Consider the following 22,619-nt stretch of genomic DNA (forward strand, 5'->3'; position numbering starts at 1 on the left):
TAAAAAGAAAGAACACACCGGTGAGCTCAGCAACACCAAAAGACCCGGAAGACTACGTAAAACAATTGTGGTGGATGACCGAAGAATTCTTTCCCTGGTGAAGAAAACACCCTTCACAACAGTTGGCCAGATCAAGAACACTCTCCAGGAGGTAGGTGTATGTGTGTCAAAGTCAACAATCAAGAGAAGACTTCACCAGAGTGAATACAGAGGATTCACCACAAGATGTAAACCATTAGTGAGCCTCAAAAACAGGAAGGCCAGATTAGAGTTTGCCAAACAACATCTAAAAAAGCCTTCACAGTTCTGGAACAACATCCTATGGACAGATGAGACCAAGATTAACTTGTACCAGAGTGATGGGAAGAGAAGAGTATGGAGAAGGAAAGGAACTGCTCATGATCCAAAGCATACCACCTCATCAGTGAAGCATGGTGGTGGTAGTGTCATGGCGTGAGCATGTATGGCTGCCAATGGAACTGGTTTTCTTGTATTTATTGATGATGTGACTGCTGACAAAAGCAGCAGGATGATTTCTGAAGTGTTTCGGGCAATATTATCTGCTCATATTCAGCAAAATGCTTCAGAACTCATTGGACGGCGCTTCACAGTGCAGATGGACAATGACCCGAAGCATACTGCGAAAGCAACCAAAGAGTATTTTAAGGGAAAGAAGTGGAATGTTATGCAATGGCCAAGTCAATCACCTGACCTGAATCCGATTGAGCATGCATTTCACTTGCTGAAGACAAAACTGAAGGGAAAATGCCCCAAGAACAAGCAGGAACTGAAGACAGTTGCAGTAGAGGACTGGCAGAGCATCACTAGGGATGAAACCCAGCGTCTGGTGATGTCTATGTGTTCCAGACTTCAGGCTGTAATTGATTGCAAAGGATTTGCAACCAAGTATTAAAAAGTGAAAGTTTGATGGATGATTGTTAATCTTCCCCATTACTTTTGTTCCCTTAAAAAGTGGGAGGCACATATACAAACTGTTGTAATTCCTACAGTGTTCACCTGCTTTGGATGTAAATACCCTCAAATTAAAGCTGAAAGTCTGCAGTTAAAGCACATCTTCTTCGTTTCATTTCAAATCCATTGTGGTGGTGTATAGAGCCAAAAAGATTAGAATTGTGTTGATGTCCCAATATTTATGGACCTGACTGGAGATTGTTAGCGTAACATTAGGTTTGGTTGATATGGACACAAAATGGCACAATGGTGACTTTTTTCATGGGATTGGGATTGATATACTGTGTGTGTGTGTGTGTATGTGTATATATGTATATGTATATATATATATATATATATATATATATATAAAAAAATTGGACCGTCCAGCACCCAGCTTGGGTACTTCTGCCAAGATAAAGCTTCCTCCAGTCTGGAACCAGGAATCAGGTATTTTAAAGCGGAATATTAAACCCAAGATACTAGACGGCACTGGCTAAGGTACAAACTGGACCGCTCTTTATTGGAAACTCACACAGAATTTATATACCACACAATGTCAGGTGAGCCTGATCACATTATACAAACTGTAAACAGGAATATAATAACATAGCTAAAGAACAGCCAACAGACACATAATGCTAATCCACATCTAGCAACTGATAGCTGACAGTGATTTAATTAACATGAACGAATTACGGTAACAACTAGCCACTCACAGTCTGGTGCCCACAACCCTGAATACAAAGTACATTACACCTTATTATAAGCAAAAACACATAACATTCCACAATGGTTTCATAACAAGGTAAGGTGGACTGCAAAGAAGAAGGAACGGCTGCACACCAACGAATATGAGTCTTTTATTCTTGATACTTTATAAAACAAAGTGACACACCACAGGAGATTGCAATGACCAAGCTCATGATTCCTGTGTGAAACGCATCTGCCTTGTTGCCGTCTCCTTTGGTGTGTCACTTTATTTTATGGATCAAGTGTGTAGCCGTTCCTTCTTCTTTGCAGTCCTTACAGCGGGCGAGCCGTGGCTTGCACCCTTGGGAGGAGTCCTTCAAACTCATTCATTCACTTACTTAGACCTACTCACCTGAGCAGTGTTTCCTGCTCCTTCCTAAGGTAAAATGGAATGGAAGAAAGACACGTAACACATAACACCTTAAACAGATCATAGCAGGAGACCCCCAGTATGAGGTTGCTTGCATTGATTATATTAAAATCTGCTCCGAGTCTCGCAGTCATTGCTGGTTTGAGGCATAGAGACCCCAAATATGTATATGGCTCATTCTGGTCCAAGAGTGTGTTTTGGGGAGACATGGACTTGAATCAGAAAGAAGACCACTCCAAAAGGTCCCCCAGGCACACACCTCCCAAAGAGTAGTGTTCCCTTAAAAGCCAGGGCTCATAGTCAGTAGGCAAGAGGCCACACTGCAGTCCTTTCCAAAAGCCCCTGCACTGGTTGGGTCTGTCACAAAAATGTTTTTTTACAATTTTGTTCCACACTTTATTTTCTTTTAGTGGGTCTGGAAATGGTCAGTGGAGACCCGACCCCACCCAGGTATCTGTGCAACAGCAGGTCATTTCTAATAGTGATCTGTTGCTGGCTGCAATTAGGAGTGATCTATTGCTCCAGGAAGAGGAAGAACGGAGCTAGATTAGATCTGTCCCCACCATGTACTGAATGTGAGGGTCCTCACACCACTTGTGACATCACTACACTCCCAGTGTGAACAGAATTTTGAGGCATTCTGTTTTATTTTGCTTTTAGAGCTTTCTCCTATAGAGTGATCTGTAAAAGCATTGAAAGGTCCAAGAGCTGATCATTTCAGCTCCTGGACTTGGTGCTGGATCCCGGTTGTCAAAGACCCAACAGAACCCACAGGAGCTGCTGAGATGGGTGATGTTTTAAAACAGCAATCCGTGCTTGGTTAGTTGCTTTGCAGGGCAGGGGAGATATTGGGGGCTTAATAGAAAAGACCTTTCACCTGCCCAAAGCTATCACATAAGAGCTTGTAATAAATAAACAATACAGTTAAATAAAAAAAATATAAAATGGGTAAAAGTATAATTTTTAATAAAATAGGTAATAGTTACAATTCTTAAAAGCACCCCAGTGCCTTTAATATCTTTTTTAGATGTATAGAGCTTTCTTTTGGTGGCATTTATTCACCACTGAAATTTTGTATCTTCTATAAAAAGGAAAAAATGACTGAAAATTTGGATGTAGCACCACCCCCATAGGGGGTCCCTGGAAGGTGACTGTCCCCAGAGGTTGCCTGACCTTGCAAGTTTTCTGACACCCCGGGTTCTGACATTCAAAGAGCGAATGTGAATGCAAAAGACGCCAAAGAAATATCAGAGATTGCAAATGGATTTTTTACTGTATATTTATGAGTTGACAAGGGAAAGAAAATGTGAAATTTGTGTATTTCCGAAAATGGCAACTTTAGCATAAACAGAGTTACAGAGATATACAATGAAATGGCATATAATAAAATGGCAAATAACCGTGAAGCCAGCAGATCTGAAGGCAACCTATTACCCTAGGTACAAGAGGGGGAAGAAAAGACATTTTGTCAGTCAGCTCCCTCTAAACCCTGATTCCACGGGTGGGAAGAAATAACAAAACACAAATGTAAAACCTGAGTGAGATTTCCCCTTTAAGATAAACAGGTGTTTTAGGCTGAATCCTTTGAGTGGAGGAGTCCTTGAAGTAAGGGAATATTTAGCTAGCTAAGAAGGGGCCCAAAGATGTTGCTGTGCAATGGTGACCAGCAAAGGTGAATAGAATAAGCAAAGTGTTTCTCAGCGGAAAGCCCTTTTGATGTAGAAAGGGTGGGGTAGAGGTGTCTGCATGCAGTGTTTCTAAATATATTACTTTGGATGGGCTTCTGCCCACTGACCAATCCTGGAGATACCAAGGCTTGTGGAGATAGGGTGTCCCGGAACAGGCTCTTGAAGGGTCTGCAATCAGTTGAAGATGCCTGGCTGGCTAATTGACGACCCAGGGATTCAGCAGCGTCTCCACAGGCGTAGGTGAAAGTGCATACCTCCCAACCGTCCTGTATTCCGTGGAACTGTCCCTGCCTGTCAAGTAAGTCGAGGTGTCCCGTGGATCTTGGCTGAAGTCCAGGAGCCAAGTGCTGGAGCAGTTGGCTCCTGGCAGTGGGATATTCTCAATTAATGCAATGTGTACTCTCACACATTGCACACAGTGAGGATTCCTACATGCCTGCGCTCTCTGATTCTCCCCCTCCCCCCCACTTCAATCTGTCTCTGAGTCCCTGGTTGCTAGAACCGCCGGCATCCTAGCAACCGATGACGTGCTTTGTAGCCGCCCACTCTGCCACCCGACTCTGGCTTATGCTTACTGCCCCCAGCATCTCCCGACACTGCACACATGGATGACAGGTATGCGCTACAGTGCTGGGTTAAGTGTCCCTGCATACACTGTCCCCTCTACTGGCTCTACTCCCCCTTAGCTCAGTGGTTGACCCGGCGACATGCTTCCCCCTTGGGCTCCTCTGCGAGCAGCTGCCGAGTGACTGCTCTACCCGGTGAGTGAGTAATGTGCCCTGCCATGTGGCAGCAATCAGGAGCATTGTAGCTGGCTGCATTGTTCTGGTGCACTGGGACTTGGGTGGGGGGAATCAGGAACACTGTTGCTGGCTTAAACTGGTCTAGTGATACTGGGACTGGTGTGCCAGCGACTGGGAACATTGTTGTCTTACACTGGTCTGGTGACACTGACCCTGAGGTTGCAGTGATCAGGAACAGTATTGCTGGATTACACTGGTCTGGAAACACTGGGACCAGTGTGGTGGTAATCAGGAACACTGTCACTGGCTTACACTGGTTCGCTGCCACTTGCCCTGGTGTTCTGGTAATCAAGAACACTGTTTCTGGCTGCACTGGTCCGGCCACACTTAGACTGCTGTAGTGGCAATCCGGAACACTGTTGTTGGCTTACATGGGTCTGGTGACAATGGGACTGGTGTGTCGGTGAACACGAAAACAGTTGCTGGCTTACACTGGTGTGGTGACGCTGGGACTGGTGTGATTGGGAATAGGAATACTGCTGCTGGCCTACATTGGTTTTGTGACACCGGTACTGATGTGGTGGTGATCAGGAACCCTGTTGCTTGATTAGTGATCTATTGACACTGTAATGTAGAAAGTAGTCAGGAACACTGTTGCTGGATTACACTGGTCTGGTAACACTGGGACTGATGTAGTGGAGATCAGGAAGGGTGTTAATTATTATTATTATTATTATTATTATTATTATTATACAGGATTTATATAGCGCCGACAGTTTACGCAGCGCTTTACAACATTAGGGCAGACAATACAAGTACAATACAATTCAATACAGGAGGAATCAGAGGGCCCTGCTCGTTAGAGCTTAAAATCTAGTGTTAATGACATACACTGGTCTGATGACACTGTACTGGTGTGATTAGAAACACTATTGCTGGCTTATACTACTTTGATGACACTGGGACTCATGTGGGGGCAATCAGGAACACGGCCACTCGTTTATACTCATTGGGTGACACGGTATTCGGAAGGCTAGTGATCAGGGACACTGGCTCATGACAATACTGTGTAAATCATTTTTGAATGAGTAGTAATACTATGTACCTCACACATGTAGAGGAAGGTGCGGTATCGGGGGGGCCCCCCTTATTTTTAAAGGGGGTTCGAGATTTTGAAAAGCCCCCACCCACACACTCCCACAGCCAGTGGGCCAGGGTTGTGGGGAAGAGATCCTTGTCCTCATTAACATAGGGACAATGTGCTTTGCCGGGAGGTTCCCGTTGACAATATATCCCCTCACTGTTGAGGACATGTGGCCTAGTATGGTTTAGGAGGGGGTCACACCCTCATCCTCACCCTTTCCTGGCCAGTCAGACTGCATTAAGATTCTGGCATGGGTTTCTTGGGGGTATGTGAGGTACTCCCATAAAATCCTTTTTTTTTTTGGACCTGCTGATTGGCTGTACCAAATCCCAGATCAACGTGTGTCAATGTTTTGTAATCCCAGACACAGGAACTGCACCGTTCTTCTCTCTCTCGCTCTTTTCTATTCACACAGCAATACATCGCTGCCAACCCAAATTCAACTCTTGCCAGACCATTCACGTGGAAACGTATTTGTTTTTTTTTTGTATTTACTCATTTTGGGGGTTTCTATTGTCCCGTCACTGCAGGGCCTCCAGACATGTGATAAGTAGTCAAGAAATCAGACGTGTAATTTGTGCTATTTGCAAGCCTGTTGGTTACTCTTTGGATTTTGGGCCCCTCTATGTACCTTGGCAGCAAAAAGTCTGAAATATGTGGTATCCCCATACTTGGGGGAAGTGGAAGAATGTGTTTTGGGATGTAAATATTGTTGTGCAGAGTATTGAAATAATGCACTGGAAGCTTCTTGTATACAGCAATACTTGTTGCTTTTATGGAGGATTGCAATGCATGTCTTACAGCGGGGAGAAACATGAAACAGGAACGAACCACAAACAAGTGCACTGAACTTAGACGGTACATCCTGCCATATCATAAAATACACACTATAACACTCTAATACTACAGCGCCACCTGCTGCATAGATAAGTATAATGCATACAGTATATAGTTCACAATTTTACATTACAGGCTGTTATCCTTCCAACAAATGTAGTTATTCTTATGCCATGTATGAGAAATAAATAAATAATTAAATGTATAATGTTACATTGACAACTTTGTAAAATAAAATCACATTTTATATACTTTCTTTATTTTTTAAAAATTGTGCAAAAAAATTACAACTTCAAATAAACTTGTCACCACTCATGCTGCTAACTAAATACCTTGAACTGTCTACTTTCCAAAATGTTGTTCTTTGTACTGTCCTGACTCCTGGCATTTTGTGGCCTTAAGAAATGAGATGGGCAGTCAGTACATCATGGTTGTTAACAACTTCAGCCCTGGAAGAATTTACCCCCTTCCTGACCAGGGCATTTTTTGTGATACGGCACTGCATCGCTGATAGTTGCGTGGTCGTGCGACATTGTACCCAAACAAAATTGACGTCCTTTTTTCCCCACAAATAGAGCTTTCTTTTGGTGGTAGTTGATCACCTCTGTGGGTTTTTTTTTGCGCTATAAACAAAAAAAGAGCAACAATTTTGAAAAAAGAAACACAATATTTTTTACTTTTTGTTATAATAAATATCCCAATTTTTTTTTTAAATACAAATGTTTTCCGCAGTTTAGGCCGATATGTATTCTTCTACACAAAATCGCAAAAATAAGCTATATTGATTGGTTTGTGCAAAAGTTATAGCGCCTACAAAATAGGTTATTAATTTATGGCATTTCATTTTTTTTTTATTAGTAATGGCGACAATCTGCGACTTTTATCAGGACTGCGACATTGCTGCGGACAGACCGAACACTTTTGACGCTTTTTTGAAACCAGTGACATTTATACAGCGATCAGAGCTATAAATAGCCACTGATTAGTGTATAAATGTCACTGGCAGGGAAGGGGTTAAACACTAGGGGGCGATCAAGGGGTTAAATGTATTCCCTCACTGTGTGTTCTAACTGAGGGGGGGGTGGGACTGGGGGAGGAGACCGATTGGTGTTCTTATATACTAGGAACACGCGATCGGTCTCCTCTCCCCTGACAGGACGTGGATCTGTTTACACACACAAATCTCCGTTCCTGCTCTGTCAGGAGCGATCGCGGGTGCCCGGGGGACATCATGACTGCCAGGCACGCGCATCGGCTCCTCAGTGACGCAGCACACATGCGCCCCCTATACTGGCGGGAAGCTGAGGACGTCATATGAATCCCGCCCAGGACGGGAGATCCCATCTGCGGACGGCATTTGACTATACGCGGGACACAGACTAAATAATATATACTCGTCCGTTTTTGTTTTTTTGACCAGAGAATTGTGAATACGTTGAGAATACATTCTGGCCTAAATTTATAAAGAAATGTTTATTTGCAAAGATTTACAGCTAAAACTAAAAGGAAACAGAAATGTTTTAAACATTTTTAATCTTTTTTTATAGTAAAAAATAAAAAACCCAGTGGTGATTAAATACCACCAAAATGTAGCTTATTATTAAAAGGTAGCTATAATTATTATTATAAATGGCACTGGGTACTTTTAAGCATTTTTTAACTATTATTTGATTAAAATTTTATTTTTACCCTTTTTTATTTTCATTTAACTTTAGTGCTATCACAAGAGTGTTTACAAGCCCCCCATGTGATGGCTTTGGGCAGGTGAAAGGTGATCTTTTTCTATTAGACCCCAATGTCTCTCCTACGCTCCAAAGCATCCATACAAGCACAGATTATGCTTGATTAGCTGCTTTCTTGGCTGCAACGGCAAGGAATGACAGCTCTGAAACCGGGAGTGATGTGATCCTCATTGCTTCCAGCTTCATTTATTACAGAGCCACATCCATGACCTTGCTATAACTACTTGTTGACAGGCCATATAAATATGCATGGAGGTCAGCAAGTGCAGGTCATCGAGTGATGAGCTAAGAGACAAAAAGCACTACAACCCAACTTCAGCTAACACTTCTAAAGGGGTTATTTAACCGCTTCAGCCCCGGAAGATTTTACCCCCTTCCTGACCAGAGCACTTTTTGCGACTCGGCACTGCGTCGCTTTAACTGACAACTGCGCGGTTGTGCGACGTGGTTCTTTTGGTGGTATTTGATCACCTCTGCAGTTTTTATTTTTTGCGCTATGAACAAAAAAAGAGCGACAATTTTGAAAAAAAAAATGCAATATTTTTTACTTTTTGCTATATAAATATCCCCCAAAAATATATAAAAAGAAATATTTTTTCCTCAGTTTAGGCCGATACGTATTCTTCTACATATTTTTGGTAAACAAAAAAAATCGCAATAAGCCTATATTGATTGGTTTGCGCAAAAGGTATAGCGTCTACAAAAAAGGAGATAGTTTTATGGCATTTTTATTATTAATTTTTTTTTTTACTAGTAAAGGCGGCAATCTGCGATTTTTATCGTGACTGTGAGATTATGGCGGACATGTTGGTCAATTTTGACACATTTTTGTGACCATTGGCATTTTTACAGCGATCAGTGCTATAAAAATGCGTTGATTACTGTAAAAATGTCACTGGCAGTGACAGTGGGGTTAACCACTAGGGGGCAATCAAGGGGTTAAGCGTGTCCTATTGTGTGTTCTAACTGAAGGGAGGAGGGGACTGTGTAGGGGAGACACACGCAGATCCTGGTTCTCCGTATGCCCGGCAGTGACCGCGACCGCCAGCACTCGCATCCGCTCCGTGGGCAACCAGGGGGCGCGCGGGCCCCTAGTGGCCAAATCTGGAAGCGACGTAACATGACGGCGATTCGCGCAGCCAAGCCATGTTGCCGTAGTACAACTGCGGTGGCTGGTCGGCAAGCGGTTAATCACTGCTGGGATTTTTATTTTATGCTAAAAAAATTTAAAAAGCCCAAAAACTTTAGAAAAAATTTTTTTTCTTAGTCTCTGTCAGTAAGGGCTCTTTCACACGAGCAATCCGCTGTGCGAACTCCGCTTTGCTCAGGGGGGATCGATCCGCTGATCCCCGCTGAGCAGGAGGATGATAGGTCCGTCTCCGCTCACTGTGCTGAGACGGACCTGTTAGAGCCCCGCTGTCCTCTATGGGGAGATCTGTTGAAAACGGACCGCCTGTGCATTTTCATCCAATCCCATCCACCAGAAGGATGAAAAATAGGGTCTCCAGCCGCTTGGCTTTCATGGACAGGATCAGATCGGAGAGCAGCAGGTGTCAGCAGACATGTCCCCGCTGACATCCGCTGCCCCCATAGGGGTGAATGGAGCATCTGATCAGGTCCACCTGAAAAACTGACAGGCAGATCTGATCGGATTTCTCGTGTGAAAAGGGCCTAGATTTTGTAAATAAGTAATTTTTCTACCTCACTGAAGGGCACTGATTAGGTGGCACCAGGGCCGTCTTTAGCGCAGGGCAAACGGGGCACTTGCCCTGGGCCCAATCTTTGTTGGGGGGCCCGCGCTAGCCGTGAATTGGGGCCCCGATGACGGCTTTGCAGAGCGCACAGAGGACACGGGAGGATGTATTCCTCGCTAGCCAGCTGAGAGGGGGCGGGGCCGGGAGCTCCACTGACGCTCTGACCCGCCCACGTGCAGCCTGTGTACTCGGAAAAGAGCTTCTGTAGTGAGAGCCAGTGATCGGAGTGGGAGTGTCAGTGGAGCTTCCGCCCCCTCTATACTGGCTGGTGAATACAGAGGTCCGGGGGCGGGGCCGGGAGCTCCAATGACACTCCCACTCCGATCACTGGCTCTCACTACAGGTGCTCTATTCTGAGTACACAGGCTGCACGTGGGCGGGGTCAGAGCGTCAGTGGAGCTCCCGGCCCTGCCCCTCTCAGCTGACTAGCGCGGAATACATCCTCCCATGTCCTCTGTGCGCTCTGCAAAGCTGTCATCGGGGCCCCAATTCACGGGTAGCGCGGGCCCCCCAACAAAGCATCAGTGGAGCTCCCAGCTGCTTTAGAGCAGAGAGTGGAAGCCCCGCCCACAGTCCTGAATGTATGTAGTGAGTTTGGCTGGCCAGGTATGTCCTTACACCCATAAAATGCCTGACTGCTTAAACCCTGAGCTGTGTTATTCAACTGTAAAGCTGTGCATTGCTGAAAGTTCTCTGACCATCACCTGTATAATGTCTGCAGTCTCTGATTGTCTCCTGCAGTATGTTCGCAGTCTCTGATTGTCTCCTGCAGTATGTTCGCAGTCTCTGAGTGTCTCCTGCCGTATGTCCGCAGTCTCTGGTAATCTCCTGCAGTATGTCCGCAGTCTCTGGTAATCTCCTGCAGTATGTCCACAGTGTCTGTCTCCTGCAGTATGTACACAGTCTCTGATTATCTCCTGCAGTATGTCCGCAGTCTCTGATTGTCTCCTGCAGTATGTACACAGTCTCTGGTTGTCTCCTGCAGTATGTACACAGTCTCTGATTGTCTCCTGCAATATGTACACAGTCTCTGATTGTCTCCTGCAGTATGTACACAGTCTCTGATTGTCTCCTGCAGTATGTCCACGGTCTTTAATTGTCTCCTGCCGTATGTCTGCAGTCTCTCTTAATCTCCTGCAGTATGTCCGCAGTCTCTGATTGTCTCCTGCAGTATGTCCGCAGCCTCTGAGTGTCTCCTGCAGTATGTCCACAGTCTCTGATTGTCTCCTGCCGTATGTCTGCAGTCTCTCTTAATCTCCTGCAGTATGTCCGCAGTGTCTGATTGTCTCCTGCAGTATGTCTGCAGTCTCTGATTGTCTCCTGCAGTATGTCCGCAGTCTCTGGTAATCTCCTGCAGTATGTCCGCAGTCTCTGAGTGTCTCCTGCAGTATGTCCGCAGTCTCTGATTGTCTCCTGCAGTATGTCCGCAGTCTCTGATTGTCTCCTGCAGTATGTCCGCAATCTCTGATTGTCTCCTGCAGTATGTCCGCAGCCTCTGAGTGTCTCCTGCAGTATGTCCGCAGCCTCTGAGTGTCTCCTGCAGTATGTCCGCAGTCTCTGATTGTCTCCTGCAGTATGTCCGCAGTCTCTGATTATCTCCTGCAGTGTGTCCGCAATCTCTGAACCTCTCCTGTAGTATGTGTATTAATGTGCCCCTTTACTTGCTCAATTATTTGGGATTGCTCCACAGCTCAGTGAGAGGTAATGATGTGCATGAACCTCTAGCAGTAGTGATCTGCTTTAATCTCTAGCAACCAATCAGTAAGTGGTAATGATGTGCTGTAACCCCTAGCAACCGAATAGTGAGCGCTAATAATGTACATTAACCTCTAGCAACCAATCGACAAGCAGAAATTATGTGTTGTAACCTCTAGAAACCAGCCAGTGAGCAGTAAGGATAGGCTGTAACCTCGGGCAAACAATTGCAATCGCTGTGTGATCTGCTGCAGTAAACTGATTTTGAGTCTACCTGCTATTTTTTGTATCTCTCAGAATGGAGGGGGGGCCCCAAGAAAATGTTTGCCCAGGGCCCAATCAAAATTAAAGACGGCCCTGGGTGGCACTGATGAGGAGGCACTAATATGACGCACTGATAGACGGCACTTATGGGCAATGATAGGTGCCACTGATGGGCACTGATAGGCAGCACTGATGGGCAATGATAGGTGCCACTTATGGGCAATGATAGGCGGCACAGATGGGCGGCACCAATGAGCAGGCACTGAAAGGCAGAACTGATTGGTGTCACTGATGGGTACTGACTGGTGTCACTGATGGGCACTGTTGGGGCTGCACTGATCATCAGTGACCTGATTACCTGTACAGGTCTCCCTGCAAGGAGATACCGCTGATCGGTTCTCCTCGCCTCACACTCTGTCAGTGTGAGGCGAGGAGAGCCGATAAACGGCACTTGCGTGTTTACATGTGATCGGCTGTGATTGGAGACAGCCGATCAAACGGGTAAAGAGCCACGTCATTGGCTCTTTACCGAGATCGGGTCGCGATCGCTGTGCACCTTCGTGGGCGTGCGAGAGCGCTAAGGCTGGGGTGGCATCATATGACGTCGTCCCAGAATGAGAGGGGGTCCCGCCTGATGTCCTTTTACTGTACGGCGGGCAAGAGGTGATTAAACTCAGATGGCCAGACCATTTTTGCAGTTTTTCTATTTTTTTTAATGGTTTTCTTACAGCTTTCAAAGTTTGAAAGACCCCCCCCCCCAACCATACATTTTATAAAAGTACATGACTGTTTCTTAGTGCTCCATGATGTTTGCGCAAATGTTTATCAAAGCAATATTTTCGCTAAAAATACACTAAAATCCTTATTAGCAGATACAAATACAGCAAATTTTACAAAATTCATACTAAATATAAAAGCTTAGCCTGCATTGAGTTAATATATAAAAAATATTTGCAAATTTTAAATTGTGCCCTTTTGCGAAATAATGAGAATCAAACATACGCATAAATGTAAATAACCAAATTTCTCAAAAAATCTAAAAGGTTTTAATTTTTCACTTACAGTTTTCAGAGTCTGCAAAAGACCCTCCAAACCATATAATTTCTGAAAGCACATAAGCATTAGAATAAAAAGAAGGTGCTACTGTTTTTCATTGCCCCGTGATATTTGCGCAAATGTTTATCAAATCAATATTTTCGCAAAAAAATACACAAAAGTCATTGTTAGCAGACACAAACACAACATAACTTACAAAATTCCAGCTAAATATAGAAGCTAAAATTGTATTGAATTAATACATAACAAATACTTAATACATCAATTTTAAATTGCGCCTTTATATGAAATGGTAAAAACGGTGCGCAAAACTGTAAATAAACATAATTTACTCTTAAAATCTGGAGGTTATCATTTTTCACTTACAGCTTTCAGGATTTGTAAAAGACCCTCCAAACCATATATTTTCTGAAAGCACATGACCTGTAGAATTTAAAAAAAAATGTGCTGCTGATTTTTAAGGCCCTGCGATATTTGTGCAAATGTTTATCAAATTGCTATTTTCACAAAAAATACACTAAATTCATTATTAGCGGAACCCAAACACAATATAACTTACAAAATTCCTGCTAAATTCCTACTAAGGCCTCCTTCACATGGGGCGTACTAAAGTGTATGCCTGTGGAGGGCCGTGTTTACCTTCACAATGATGCCCAGGTGTTTCGTGCATCCCTGTGCAGGCAGTCCCTTTCATATCACAGGTAAAGCTGCTGATTCCAATCTGACATCCATGTGGGTGTGTGGGTAGACGATGGTTTGAGCTCAGGGACATGTACTCGAACCCACATGGATGTCAAATTGGGAGCAGCAGCTGTGCCCGTGCAGTTTCTACATCCCAATTGACATCTATGGAACTGCTTGCACAGGGGTGCACGGAACACCTGTGCATCCCTGTGCGGATAAACATGGTCTCGCTGGGGCTTACGCTGTAGTAGGCCCTGTGTGAACAAGTCCTTACTATTCTTTTTATTATTTTTTTTTTACAATTTTATTTTTGATATTTTGTACAATTGTTTTTTTTTTGTGGAGGTTGGGGGGCTTTGGTGAGATATCAGAGGTCTAAACAGACCCATGAAGTCTCTTTTTTGAGACAGAGAAAGGGACTGTAGACAGAGTTCAGTCCCTTTCCCCGCAGCTTCAGCTGCAATACATATGAATGAATAGATGTCTCTACATAGAGGCTCCTATCCATTCATAAACTGATACATAGTAAACACCATTTACTATGTGTCAGTGATAAATGAATGCAGAAGCGATCAGTACTGATCGCGTCTGCATTCATTTATCACTGACACATAGTTAATGGTGTTTACTATGTATCAGTTTAAGAATGGATAGGAGCCTTTACGTAGAGACATCTATTCATTCATATTCATTAAGGATTAAGGAAAGGAAGGGTGCTGGTAAACTGGCAGCATTCCTTCCCAAGCAGCAGCTACAGCTGGTGGGAGGAGGGGAAGGAAAGCCGGCTGGCTGCACTGTGAAGGAGGGGTTCCAGCAGATTGGTGAGGTGGGGGCACTAGAGGGGGAGTCAGAATGGCAGCGGTGGGCTATATTTTGTTTTTTTACCTCTGTGGCTCCCCAGAAGTTCATAAAGCCGACGAGAGGGCAAAGGATGGAAGCTGGCATAGCACAAAGATTTGTATCCCATAAGGCTGGATTCACACCTATGCATTTTTAGTGCTTTTTGCATTTTGCAGGTTTGAACCACAGAACGTGTTCCATAGGAAACCATGTGAGATGGACTGTAGTGCAAATCTGCAAAATGCAAAAAGCACTAAAACTGCATAGGTGTGAATCCAGCCTAAGTGTATCAGTGCCTGGTAGAGAGAATCAGTGACATTAGGTGACATTGGGGGAGAAATGTCACTGAATTAGCACAGGCGGCAGCAGTGGAAGGGGGGGGGTCATATTTTAGGGGAATATCTCTGATCAGCGGATTGTCATCCCCTGATCAGAGCGATTGCTTTGCTCAGAATAGGCTACTGAACAGTTCTAATATAAACTCATTGTAATTGAAGTGACCATGAGTTTATAGCAGAAGGAGGAATGCAGGTCCGTACGGCGAACGGACCTGGCTAGCTGGAAGCAGTGCTGTAGGTCCGTACGCCGTACGACCTGGCAGAGAAAGGGTTAAACCATAGGAATAAAAATCTGACAGTTGTAAGCACCCCCAGGAGTGTTATTTGGTTTGTCCTGACTCCTTCAACTGTCATCTTTGATGGACAACATGGCCTCCTACAGGCAGTAAAAAAATAAACAGATCAACTGGGAGGGTCAACAGGTTTGAAAAAGGGAGACTCGGAAAAATAAAAACTACAAATGTTAATGTTTCCAGGATCAAAAAGTGTTCTTCGCAAACAAAGTTTACCCAAGAAAAGATCTGTCCACTCAAGAGTCATTAAGGAGAACCCTCAACATAGGAAATTCAGTCCCCCCGAAGAAGTGGTAAGAATATGACCACACTTCCAGCACTTTGTAAGTTCAAATATCTTGCAGGTATTTTGTGGATAATCTAGGATGGAAAAGGACCTGGGGGTCCTAGTAGATGACAGGCTCAGCAATGGCATGTAATGCCAAGCTTCTGCTAACAAAAGCAAACAGAATATTGGCATTAAAAAGGGGATCAACTCCAGAGATAAAATGATAATTCTCCCGCTCTACAAGACTCCTGGAGTATGCTGTCCAGTTCTGGGCACCAGTCCTCAGGAAGGATGTACTGGAAATGGAGCGAGTACAAAGAAGGGCAACAAAGCTAATAAAGGGTCTGGAGGATATTAGTTATGAGGAAAGGTTGCGAGCACTGAACTTATTCTCTCTGGAGAAGAGACGCTTGAGAGGGGATATGATTTCAATTTACAAATACTGTACTGGTGACCCCGCAATAGGGAGAAAACTTTTTCGCAGAAGGGAGCTTAACAAGACTCGTGGCCACTCATTAAAATTAGAAGAAAAGAGGTTTAACTTTAAACTACGTTGAGGGTTCTTTACTGTATAAGCGGCAAGGATGTCGAATTCCCTTCCACAGGCGGTGGTCTCAGCGGGGAGCATTGATAGCTTCAAGAAACTATTAGATAAGCACCTGAACAACCACAACATACAGGGATATACAATGTAATACTGACATATAATCACACACATAGGTTGGACTTGATGGACTTGTGTCTTTTTTCAACCTCACCTACTATGTAACTATGTGTGATTAGTCTATGCAGAGGAGCCATAGCTGGACAAAGAAATAACATAATAAGGATATCCAGGCTTCAGCTGATGGAATATCTTAGACTTGTGGCAGAACTGGATGAAACACAAGGGGCCAGCTGGGCTTAAGTCGTACTTTTGAATGCATTCCTTAAAACAACAGCAACTTGGTGCTGGAAGTCCTAAACCAGTTTAAGAAGTTGCTTTCTCGTTGAGCAGAGACTTCTCCCTACCTGGTATCCCAGCTGCAGACCTGACTGCAAAGCTGTCATCCATAAGAGGAGGTGGAACATGGAAAGGAGACATGGATTATGGGAGGGGAGGTGGAACATATAATGGGAGGGGTGGGCTTAACTGGAGCCCTCAAGATTGACTGATGTAGCAATAGGCAGGAGAACCTGAAAATGACTCTCCCATTGAAGCTTCTGAAGCTTGGCAAGATGCCACCTGACCCCTAATTAGCTGGACAATGAAATAAGCTGGATAATGAAATAAGGACATCAAATCTTCACCTAATGTAATACCTTATACTTCTGGCACAACTGGATGAAACACAAGTGGACAGCTGGGATTCAAGCGGAGTTCCACCCAAAAATTGAATTTCTGCTTTAATTGAAGGTGACCCCCTGACATGCCACATTTGGCATGTCATTTTTTTGGGGAGGGGGGGAGCGGATACCCTCTATTTAGAGGGATCCAGCTCCCACTTCCTCTCGGGGCACCGCGGCGCCGGAAGGAAATTCACCTCTCCCCCCTCCCTCGCAATCATCTGGGACACGTCACAGGTCCCAGATGATTGCCCGGCCAGTCACAGTGCGCAGCGCGGCTCGCTCATGCGCAGTGCGTGCCTGGCTGTGAAGCCACAGCTGGGCACTCACAGTGACAATGCCGGTGCCACAGCGAGGAGGGGGAGAGGAGCAGAGCTTCGTTCGCCTGCATCGATGGACCGTGGGACAGGTGAGAGTCTGATTAATAAAGTCAGCAGCTACACTTTTTGTAGCTGCTGACTTTTATATGGGTGGAACTCTGTTTTAAGTGGTACTTTTGAACGTCAACCATGAGAGGAGCTGGAACATGGAAAGGAGGCGTGATAATGGAAGGGGAGATGGAACATGTAAGGGGAGGGGTGGGCTTAGCTGGAGCCCTCAAGATTGAATGATGTAGCAATAGGCAGAAGAACCTGAAAATGACTCTCCCACTGAAGCTTGCCAAGATGCCACTTGACCGCTAATTAGCTGGACAACTAAATAAGCTGGACAACGAAATAAGGACATCCAATCTCCCCCTAATGTAATACCTTATACTTGTGGCAGAACTGGATGAAACACAAGTGGACAGCTGGGCTTAAGTGGTACTTTCGATCGTTCTCCGTGAGAGGAGCTGGAACATGTAAAGGAGGTGTGATAATGAAAGGGAAGGTGGAACATATAACGGGAGGGGTGGGCTTAGCTGGAGCCCTCAAGATTGACTGATATAGCAATAGTCAGAAGAACCTGAAAAAGACTCTCCTATCGAAGCAGAGGCTTGGCAAGTTGCCACTTGACCGCTATCCAATCTCTGGTACTGAGCCAGTGTTGTTAAGGTATTAGCTGAGGACCAGGTATTGAAGGAAATACTTGGGAACACAGCTCAGTTAGTAAATTATGGAAATGCATTACATGTTCAGTCAAAGCTCAAAAAAACCCCCAAAAATATAACAATGAAAGTCATAAGAAAACACAATACAGTCATTGATGATTCTCAAAAAAAATTGTCAAATTGTCTCCAGTGTGGACACTTTGGTGTGTAATGAGCTCTCGCTGGGTTTTAGAAGCTTTGTTATAGTCTGAACACTGATATGCCTCTTTTTAGTGTGAATCTTCTGGTGTGACTTAAGATCTGTCTTCTGTTTAAAAGCTTTATCACATTCAGAACACTGATATGGCCTCTCTCCAGTGTGAATCCTCAGGTGTTTCATAAGGCTTATATCCCGCGTAAAAGTTTTGTCACATTCAGGACACTAATATTGTTTCTCTCCAGTGTGAATCCTCTGGTGTTTGATCAGACTTGCCTTCAATCTAAAACCTTTGCCACATTCTAAACACTGATACAGCTTTGCACCAGTGTGAAGGCTCATGTACATGTTAAGACCACTCTTCTGTGTAAAATCTTTGCCATATTCTGAACACTGATGCCTTACTCCGGTGTGAATGCCCATGTGTGTGTTAAGACTACTTTTCTGTGAAAAATTGTCACATACAGAACACTGATACGGCCTCTCTCCAGTGTGAATCCTTTGGTGTGTGATAAGATTTGACTTGGTTGTACAAGCTTTACACATTCTGAACATTGGTACGCCTTCTCTCCAGTGTGAATCATCTGGTGTTTAATAAGATGTGACATCTGTGTAAAAGCTTTATCACATTCAGAACACTGAAATGGCTTCTCCATTGTGAACCTGATGTGTGATAAACTTTCCTTTCACAAGAAAACCTTTATCACAACCAAAAAATGAAATATCTTCTGAAATAACTTCTCTTTCGTAGGATTGGGTTGGACTTTACTATAAAGCCGTAGTCACTTCCAGAACATTGAAATTACTTCTCTGCTGTTGTCTTCTGAGCCTAAATAAATGTTGAAGAGTATCCAAAACATTTACAACACGGATATGTTTTGTGTCCTGTGTGAATCCACCAGTGAACTGCAATAAAGTCTTTCAGTCACTTAAACACCCATATGGCCTGTTTCCCATGTGACTTTGTAGTGTTTATGAAGACCAATATGATCGAGAACATGGTTCTTTAACCCACCTGTAAAATAAATAAATACAAGTCATAATTCAATGTAAAGGGCTGAGTAAAGTTGCTTTCTATTTCTAACATTCATTATTAGATATACAGTGGGGACGGAAAATATTCAGTATTGATTTTCAAGATTCACCTCCTATTGACCTTTAATGGACTAAAAGTCTGCAATTTTTGGATCTTTAGACACCGGACATATCCGCAAATTGAACCCAATCACATGTGCCCAGCGCTCTGCAGCACAATGCTCTGAATGGGAGATTCTCCTGCAGAAAATTGTAATAAACTTTCAAGTGCCAATGGGAATAATATAGTGTTCTCGATACAATAAAATACAAACATTTTAAACATGTATAATATTGTACATATTCTTTTTTTATATGTTAGATACAGTGGGGACGGAAAGTACTCAGACCCTCTTAAATTTTTCACTCTTTGTTATATTGCAGCCATTTGTTAAAATCATTTAAGTTCATTTTTTTCCTCATTAATGTACACACAGCACCCCATATTGACAGAAAAACACAGAATTGTTGACATTTTTGCAGATTTATTAAAAAAGAAAAACTGAAATATCACATGGTCCTAAGTATTCAGACCCTTTGCTCAGTATTTTTTTTTTAACAGAAAATTTTTATTGAACAAATCAGCAGTACAAAACAAGACTTTGCTCAGTATTTAGTAGAAGTTCCCTTTTGATCTAATACAGCCATGAGTCTTTTTGGGAAAGATGCAACAAGTTTTTCACACCTGGATTCGGGGATCCTCTGCCATTCCTCCTTGCAAATCCTCTCCAGTTCTGTCAGGTTGGATGGTAAACGTTGGTGGACGGCCATTTTTAGGTCTCTCCAGAGATGCTCAATTGGGTTTAAGTCAGGGCTCTGGCTGGGCCATTCAAGAACAGTCACGGAGTTGTTGTGAAGCCACTCCTTCATTATTTTAGCTGTGTGCTTAGGGTCATTGTCTTGTTGGAAGGTAAACCTTCGGCCCAGTCTGAGGTCCTGAGCACTCTGGAGAAGGTTTTCATCCAGGATATCCCTGTACTTGGCCTCATTCCTCTTTCCCTCGATTGCAACCAGTCGTCCTGTCCCTGCAGCTGAAAAACATCCCCACAGCATGATGCTGCCACCACCATGCTTCACTGTTGGGACTGTATTGGACAAGTGATGAGCAGTGCCTGGTTTTCTCCACACATACCGCTTAGCATTAAGGCCAGAAAGTTCTATCTTGGTCTCATCAGACCAGAGAATCTTATTTCTCACCATCTTGGAGTCCTTGAGGTGTTTTTTAGCAAACTCCATGTGGGCTCTCATGTGTCTTGCACCGAGGAGCGGCTTCCGTCGGGCCACTGTGCCATAAAGCCCCGACTGGTGGAGGGCTGCGGTGATGGTTGACTTTCTACAACTTTCTCCCATCTCCTGACTGCATCTCTGGAGCTCAGCAACAGTGATCTTTGGGTTCTTCTTTACCTGTCTCACCAGGGCTTTTCTCCCCTTATAGCTCAGTTTGGCCAGACAGCCAGCTCTAGGAAGGGTTCTGGTCGTCCCAAACGTCTTCCATTTAAGGATTATGGAGGCCACTGTGCTCTTAGGAACCTTAAGTGCAGCAGACATTTTTTTGTAACCTTGGCCAGATCTGTGCCTTGCCACAATTCTGTCTCTGAGCTCTTCAGGCAGTTCCTTTGACCTCATGATTCTCATTTGCTCTGGCATGCACTGTGAGCTGTAAGGTCTTATATAGACAGGTGTGTGACTTTCCTAATCAAGTCCAATCAGTATAATCAAACACAGCTGGACTCAAATGAAGGTGTAGAATCATCTCAAGGATGATCAAAAGAAATGGACAGCACCTGAGTTAAATATATGAGTGTCACAGCAAAGGGTCTGAATACTTAGAACCATTTGATATTTCAGTTTTTCTTTTTTAATAAATCTGCAAAAATGTCAACAATTCTGTTTTTCTGTCAATATGGGGTGCTGTGTGTACATTAATGAGGAAAAAAATGAACTTAAATGATTTTAGCAAATGGCTGCAATATAACAAAGAGTGAAAAATGTAAGAGGGTCTAAATACTTTCCGTCCTCACTGTATCTAACATATAAAAAAAAAAGAATATGTACAATATTATACATGTTTAAAATGTTTGTATTTTATTGTATCGAGAACACTATATTATTCCCATTGGCACTTGAAAGTTTATTACAATTTTCTGCAGGAGAATCTCCCATTCAGAGCATTGTGCTGCATAGCGCTGGGCACATGTGATTGGGTTCAATTTGCGGATATGTCCGGTGTTTAAAGATCCAAAAATTGCAGACTTTTAGTCCATTAAAGGTCAATAGGAGGTGAATCTTGAAAATCAATTCTCTCTATTTTCTTTTACAATATTTTTATTGTGATTCAACAAAGGCAGAAATAAGCACATAAATGCCCACGCAGGGGCCAGACATGGAATGAAAAACATAACAGCTAAGAAGAATCATATACATGATAGCAAATATTAGGCAACACTGGGTCACAGGGATAGCAAGTGATATTTATCAATAGGGAAACTGGTGACCCTAGGGCAGGGTTTCTGGCATCTCCAAATGGACCTCCAGATGGAGCGAGCCCTCGGGGGCATTACAGGCCCCAAAGACATGGGTAGCAAGAAACCAGAGGGGGGAAGGAAGAAAGCAAGCAGAAGAAAAAAGGTGATTAGGAAGAAGAGAGAAAAAGGAGGAAAGAACTTTTTGGACTCAGGAGCAAAGCAGGTGGTAGTCATAGATGGCCCAAGCAGGCCGGGAGAAGCGTGGGGAACAGGTAGGCAATCCACGGTTCCCAAACCTTAAGAAATTCAGAGTAGAAGTCGTTCAAAATACTGCACATATGCTCATTAAACATTAAAGCAGTCATCCACGCCCTCACCCCCTGGAAAGCAACACTTGAGGTCTTCCAGGCCTGGGATATAGTCTGTTTAGCTAAGATAAAAAGATAGGTGGGCAACTTTTGTTGGTAAGCATACAGGCCAGTTATGGGACAATGCAGAAGGGCCAACTGGGCATCCTTCCATACTGTTACATGGGATAGAGTTTGAGGTAGGCCAAACATACTACACCAAAATCCTACCAATCTCGGGCAAGACCACCACGTGTGCAACACGTCCTCACCTTTGACCACAATGCCGAAAGCAGTTGTCACTACACCCAGGGTAGGCATGCACAACCCGGGCGGGGACCTAAGACCACCTCAAAAGGACCTTATACACAGCCTCAATTTGGCAATTGTTTCCCATGCCTTGCTTCAGTCCAAAAGATCTATGGAAGTCTGGAGGTCCCGCTCCCATTGAGACATGTAGGTGAGGGATACTGCAGACGGTCAGCGATTCAGGGTGACATAAATAAGACTGGGTGACCCTAGGGTGTGTTGGCACGCATGCTCAAAGTGAGTTTTGTGGAATGGATAGGTGGATGTGCGATGGAGAGCAGAGATCCAGTGCTTCAGTTGGAGGAAGCAAAAATATTCCTTCAGTGGGGCTTCGTGCGTCTCTCGAAGGGCTTCCCAGGTTGGAAAAGAGTGGGAAGAAAGGAAGTGATGTACCTGAGTGAAGCCTTGTGAGGTCCACCAAAAGAAATCTTGGGGTTCTTCCAGGTCCGGTG

At 44.0% G+C, this 22,619-nt stretch overlaps 1 long non-coding RNA gene across 1 annotated transcript in view; it reads left to right on the plus strand.

Moving 5' to 3' along the window:
- LOC141126696 (uncharacterized) overlaps positions 1–22,619 on the plus strand; it is an 885,136-nt gene that overhangs the window by 343,610 nt on the left and 518,907 nt on the right. The gene's annotated exons all lie outside the window — the stretch shown is intronic.

The sequence above is a fragment of the Aquarana catesbeiana genome, linkage group LG02 (genome assembly GCF_042186555.1).
Source record: "Aquarana catesbeiana isolate 2022-GZ linkage group LG02, ASM4218655v1, whole genome shotgun sequence".
NCBI classification, from domain to species: Eukaryota; Metazoa; Chordata; class Amphibia; order Anura; family Ranidae; genus Aquarana; species Aquarana catesbeiana.